Here is a 7,013-nt window from a genome sequence, read left to right on the forward strand (position 1 = left end):
CTCATTTGAAAATTTCAGCTTTTGAAAAACAGGAGAGTATTCTTCTAAGCGCTCTTCATCTCTAATACAGTGCAGACACTATGCTGACCAAAGCTGATGACAAATGTCAGAGGCTTCACAACACTGACGCTGATCAGACACTACTTGAACCCTCTGGGTAGATCTCATTAAGCATCAAATCTCATGGGCAGAAAAAGGAAATAAATGGGACTTTATTTGTCTACTTTACCATTTCAATATGGACCTGCGCTGAGCCAATTTTCAAGGCCTGTTCATTGCGACTGACAGGAGGGATGTGGAAAATGCTTTCAGAAGAAAAATCATTGTATTGAAAGGAATAAGGCAGGTAATCCACTAACATAACAAGTAGGTAGTCACCCTGGACTCTGGAAGGTCAACCCTTGAACAATGCATTTGATTACCTGGCAGTTAGATTAATGATTTCCTGACTCATGTTTGAAACATTCAACCTTAATATAATTAAAACACAAAAGTTTTAAATGGGTTCATGATTAGCTACTGTATGAAAATACTGTATGAATGCATTGAGACATCCCTCAGTAAAAATAAGAGGCATATTTTTGAAATTGCACGTGGGTAATGAAATATAATCAGTGACAACTGATCCAAGTAATGGAACCCCCTACTCCCATGTTGCATGCAGGCTGGGCCCCACACCTGTAATGTACAGCGGCAACCTAGGTCTCATATTTCATATAATCAGCACTCTCTCGTGTGTCTCTTAACTGTTATGAGCCTGTGGCCTGTTGCCACCCACTCAATATGGCTGACCGTCTGAGTGATTGGCCCATTTATTCCCCCGATGTGCATCGATTTTGTCCTGACACAGCTGCAAGCCCTCGTCTTGGAGCCCTACTTTGGACATATCCCTTTTATAGTGCCCTCCCATGTCACATTTCTGAATGGATGGGAACCATAATAATAACATTTCTATGCTACTTACTTTACGGGACGCCCCCTCTGATATGGAACCTCCCAACGCTTGAGGTCTGCAGTGGAAATTTGTGATGCCACACCAATGAGTGAATCTCTAATCAAGTTGGACCCTGTTTTGGAGGGATACAAATCATAACCTGGCATCAGAGTAGTTATATTTTTTCAGTTAGTTATACTGTATAATAGGACAATAGCAAGTCAGTAAAACCAACCACTGCGAAACCACATTGACACAACAAATATAACAAATATTAACAACAGCAAACATGTAACTGCGGTTTGATGGCTGAAGGCATATTGGAATAAATTTAGAAAATGTCTTAATTTCTATTTCATGTTCATAAAAGCCATAACAACAATATGATGATGTCCAAAAACATAAACATTTATAGAAAAAGAAAAACATGTTCATTCAAGCCACTGCCAAACGAGTTCACACAATGCTGATTAAGCCTATCAGCACCAACTAAATCACTCTGTATTTCACAGTATCCCTGAGTTTTTCATCAACCAACGATGATTGCTTTGTCAGAGCTGAAGAGGGAAGCAACTGTAGCGACGGAGACAGAGTAGGCTACAGAAACTAGGAGTATGGCATAAAAGAAAAGTTTTCAATGCTCCAGATATACAATAAACTCTCTGTTCAGAGGAAGGAAAGAAAGAAAGCAATCAATGGCGAGGGCAAACATGGATTACCACCAGTGTGGCTTTTCCTTATTGGAGAGTGCTGCTTGTGTAATTACTTTCAATGCCAGAAGGGGGAGACAAAAGTTTTACACTGCATACTACTTAAGAACACTTGGTAAAGGACACAAGGCATTTCCACATGCTTAACTTCTGGCCAGACATGAGAGTGAGAGGAGGAAGCCACAGGTAGTTTTAAGCCAGCTCGATATCCTGTGACTTTGATTTGTTTTGCTGATCAGTCCTACCAAAACCCCCAAAGCGTAAAACTGTACAGGCCTTGCAAATTAACTCCTTTTGGAAGTTCTGCTCATAAAAAGGAGGAGGTCACAGAAGAATGACCAAGACACCTGTAAGATAATGTTCAAGCCACAGTTGTGAAAATGACTGCTATACAGTGAGATCTAAAAATACACAGCTAGAAATGGGTGTGCCACATCCATGTGGTATAAGGCAATGCTGGGTTCCACTTTTTATACACTATGAGAAACAGAAAGACTGAGACTTTTGTGGCTTTTTAGTTCATGGTTGCATCAGAATTTGGTGGAAACAACATGTGTCCATAGATACCGAATGTCCTATACATTGGCAACAGGTTGATGGTGTATAGGTGTTGGGAATGTTTTAAGTCTTTTAGTACCTAATGGAAGATAAATGTATGTGTGAGAATAAATGTAATCATTGCTGATGACACAGTGCACCATGATTAAAACGAATATGTAGTATGCCATGTCACAAAGAGCACAGTACCAGGAGAATTACAGGTGAATTAAAGTTACTATACAGTATGTTTAGATCTGGGACTGCAAACTCCTAGATCTTCACTTGAGAACCTTCACAATGAGGCGAACCAGGACTTTTACAGCTTTATGTCTTTTCCATTAGTATGGACCTACATCCCTGTGGAACATTTTGTTGTAATTAAGAAATGTTAAGGTCTATACAATGAGGTGGCTAATTAAAGCTTTCCATGCTTTGACAGAGGGAAAAACTGCACCAAAAAAATGCATGAAGTGTGCTCTGTAAATAAAATTGTCCACTCAATTCCTATTAATTAGGAATACAAAATTCAAAAAATTCAACTGAGCCAAAAAGTTAATCACAGAATCTGACTAATACATCTACAGCTAACTGAAATTCCAGTAGCCAAGGACAGTTCTGGATGGGAATAATGAATGTAGGTCTGGAGAGGAACAGGATATAAAATTATACTGATTTTTATCATTGTCATCAGAGCCAACTCTGGCCTCCCTGGGGCCCTAAACAAACTTCTGCTATCTGTCATGGTCTTAACAACATTTGAAATACCACTTTGACATGGCCCTCGGGTAGTGTGAGAAACCTATGCAGGTGGTGCACATACACAAGGTTTCGATGAAATGAGCATGCATGATCAGAGCACTCCTTGCCAGGTGGGCTCCAGAGGATATTGAACGCACCAATTTACTAGAAGTGGATGAAGATCTGTGTCCTCTTGTCCACTTGGCAAAAATGTGTTGATGAAGACGCAGAACCAGACAGTGACAGCATATGTTAACAAACAAATCTGACTCAGTGCTATGCATGTTAGGGTTTTATGGTCATGGGGGGCCAGGGGTGACATGGGCACCTATGGATTACTAAATGGGCATATCAGGTAAAGGCCTAGGGCCCCTGGACCAGAGCTTCTTTCTTTATTTTCTGTCTTCTTGGGAAGTGAAATGACGGCAAAGACACTCCAAACTACACCAAAGAGATAGAGACCCCAAAGAGACACAAAAATTACTACAAATGATATGGCCGATATGGTCACAGGAACTTTAACGAATCTGCGTCCTGGAGCACAGTGTCCATGGCTTTAGGCTATTTGTTACAAATTGTTTCAAATAAGAATATTTAAGGTTGTTTATCTATTACAGTGAATAAAACAATGCAACTCTTGAAAATGTGTTTTTTTTATTGACAAGAACCAGGATTTAAATTTTAGTTTTAACGCATTTTTACTCATTTCAAAAATGTGCCCCCATTTTTTGAAATCTGTGCCCCAGTCTGCAGCCCAATTCAGACATTTCTAAGCCTGCCCTTGGCTCTATGGCACTGAGTGAGCAAGGCTATAGAGTCTGTACTCAGTACTCAGCCTCTGCTCATAAAACTATGGTTAATACGCATAACCTTCACTATTCAAACTAATTAAACACAGTACCGTGTGCTGTTTGATAAAGGGAAAATATAGGACTTTTCACAGGGACTTTACACACAGCACATTTTGGCCATAAAAAAAGATGATCTAGAAAAGCTTCTCTCTCACATGGTGAATGAAAGTAATTAGGAATTCAGTGGATGTAGTTCACTCACATATGAAACTGATTTACATTACAATAAATAAGGATATTTAACTATTTCATAGGTTTTTTGCGACAAGAAATACTTAATGTAGGTGTTTGATGGAATAAGAACCTGCTGTGCATGTGAACAAAGGGGTGGACAAAGTAGCATGAACACCTGCACAGTATATACTAACGCAATCTAATCAAACAGCAAACAACTTGCAATATCATGCCATGCAAATTGTAAAACATCAGAAACTCAGTGTCAAGAATTATTATCATAATTATTATTAATTATTGGTAAGTTATTATATGGTTCATAAATGTGATTCATAAATGTAGTATTTATTATTAAATTATTTATTCCAAGGCTAACAGAGTATTGGCTATATTGCACAGCCATGCCCAAACACCCACCTAAATCCGCGACTCATATTTAATAAGAATTATTGTGTTATTATTGTATGCTACTCAAAAGTAGCACATAAAATAAGAATAAACAGCATTATTTTAAAACATTCCACCACACAACCTATAAAGTAAATAGTTGAGAGAGAAGGGCACCAGCTGGACAGAAAAAAAGGAAATCTATTTTACTGACTGACGTGTGACATAAACCGAAATCTAGACTTTGGAAATCAAGTGACAAGAATATCTGTGTGGATCAGCAATGCTGCCATCCTTTAAACAAAGCCACTTGATTACAAAATTGTGCTGTTACTATCACTATGCTATTAACAACAGTGCTGTTTTAGCATTATAATTTTTTTTTCTTCTTCTTCTTACTGTTTGACAGTGAGCTCACGTTGGAGCATCTGAGATGACAAGAAGCCAAGCTGACAGCCCAACAGGCACATCAGTGTCAGGGTTATGACAGCTCTGCCTTGTTACAGTCGGCCGACGGCCTTTCCGTGATCTGCCTGTCGGGAGTTTCAAAGGTATGCACACCAAGTAGCCAAAATGAGCTTGATTCACAAATGTAGAGCTGCTGACTGTGCTCTTTTTCAAGTTAATTGCAAAGCACAGGCTGAGCACGTGTTCCATCAGATGTAACTCCTTGAAGTTGTTCAGAGTTTGGAGAGAATCGGATCAAATAGAAAAGAAACTTTCTTGTTTTGTTTTTTGTTTTTTTTTACAAGTAGCGCAGAGGTTTGAGTGCACTTGTGACACACTTGGATGTGAAAAAAACGTATTCCAACAGGATTTATCCTACTTACTTTAATGATCTTATGACTTTTCATCTAGTGCCATCATCATTTTTTCACTGCTTAAATTTCTGACCAGATAAATTTTGTGTTTAGTTCTAATTTACATCGGTGAAGTATAAATTGTACAGAAATTACCCGTACAACATTTAAACCGGTAAATGGTTTTAATATTGTGGCTGATTAGTTCATATTAGAAATAGTTAGGCCTAAATATTACTTAGACTAAAAAAAAATACCACAAAAATCTTAGCGTGTTCATGTTTCTATTCACACCATCCTCACACAGCTACAGTATGTAATTCTGCTGCTCACACCACTTAACACTGTCACGCTACCAACGTGATACGGGCTGCCAACGACCTTTTTTCTGACCTTTATTATCTCACCACAACTGCTAAAGATAAAAAACAAAATTTTGAACCTTAACTTTAATCCAACAGTTTGATTTCCTTTTAAATTGACATTACAACCTCAAAGAGCTGCAGGTGTAGACTTGTTTGTTCTTCATTACTCTTACTTTCTTCTCTGGCTCTGCTTTTATTTTTCTCTTTTATATTTCTTTGCTTTTGATCAAATTGCTACTTATTCATGTTCTCTTGGGGTTCTTTTTAACTGGTTTTACTCCCTTGAATAACTTTTTAACTTGAATAACTTTTAAACTTTGCTTTGTGTGTGAGGAAAATTATGATTAAGATTAGTTTTCATCATGTACAGATTTCACAATTGAGCTTTTTTGCTATGATTGGAAGTGAAATTTTAGTGGGGAAATATTTGGTAGGAGATGTTTACTGACATTTAAGATCAAAGCATTTTTTGGCAGAGACATCGCCTTAGCTGGGTCATGACGACCTGCATGTGTTGATGTTAACGTTCAGTTCTGAGGAAAAACTTTCAGGACGAGACTATTCTAGGAAGAAAGGTCTGTTGGGCCGTATTTGGTGTTATTTTGTTCTCGTTTATCTGCCAAAGGGCAGAGTCGAGTGTATGAAAGAGAGATGATTTCTGTGTTAGAGTTGGATGACACATGCACATGCTCTGAATGTTGCATAAAACTGTATCCTCCGTTTGCATGCAATAAAATATATTAAAAGAGCATTTCACCTGATTCACCTCTGGGTTCGGAATTCTTTCTTCACTAAGTTATGGAAAGGACTGAATCACAACACATGTATTAATATATACTATACTACACAAAAATGAATGGGGAGCTTTGCAATGCTTTTGAACCTCACTGTTCACTTTTGGTATGACCTTTGTTCGATGTGAAGGCTCTGAAGCTAGCGTCCGTACTGTTGATTCATATATGACCTGAATTCCCCTTACTTGAAATGACAAGTGATAAATTGTAATGCACATGGCAAACAATGTGATTGACAGCGTCTATCAATAATGAATAGTGGCTTTATATTATCAGAGAAGAAGAAATAATGTAATGAATAATGTATACATTAGTTAAATCACTTGAAAGTTAATGATTTCTTCAGATCATCTCCATTGAGTACTTCCTGTTTGGTACCCTTTGCTAATAGCATTGTGTTATTAATTTTTCATAGTTTATTGAAAACCTATTAGGAAGTGGCTGAATGCACAGTGGGGTGGTCACAGTAGACTGAAAATTCTCACTGGGTATCCATGTTTGTGGGATAACTGGTATTAATATTACACCATGTCAGCAACTTTAAAAGAGCGCACATACAAGCAGTTAATATTGATTCAATTAAAATGATAGTTTCAAGTTTCAGTATTCCATTTAATATTACTTTGGTTCCCTTATGCACAAATGGTAGAAATAATGTTCACTTGGTGATATTAAATCAATGGAAGTGATTTTGATTCATTTGTACAAGAACATTCACTG

Source organism: Seriola lalandi, unplaced genomic scaffold (genome assembly GCF_002814215.2).
Source record: "Seriola lalandi dorsalis isolate HSWRI2012SDOR001 ecotype SW California unplaced genomic scaffold, Sedor1 jcf7180002054314, whole genome shotgun sequence".
Classification (NCBI taxonomy): Eukaryota; Metazoa; Chordata; class Actinopteri; order Carangiformes; family Carangidae; genus Seriola; species Seriola lalandi.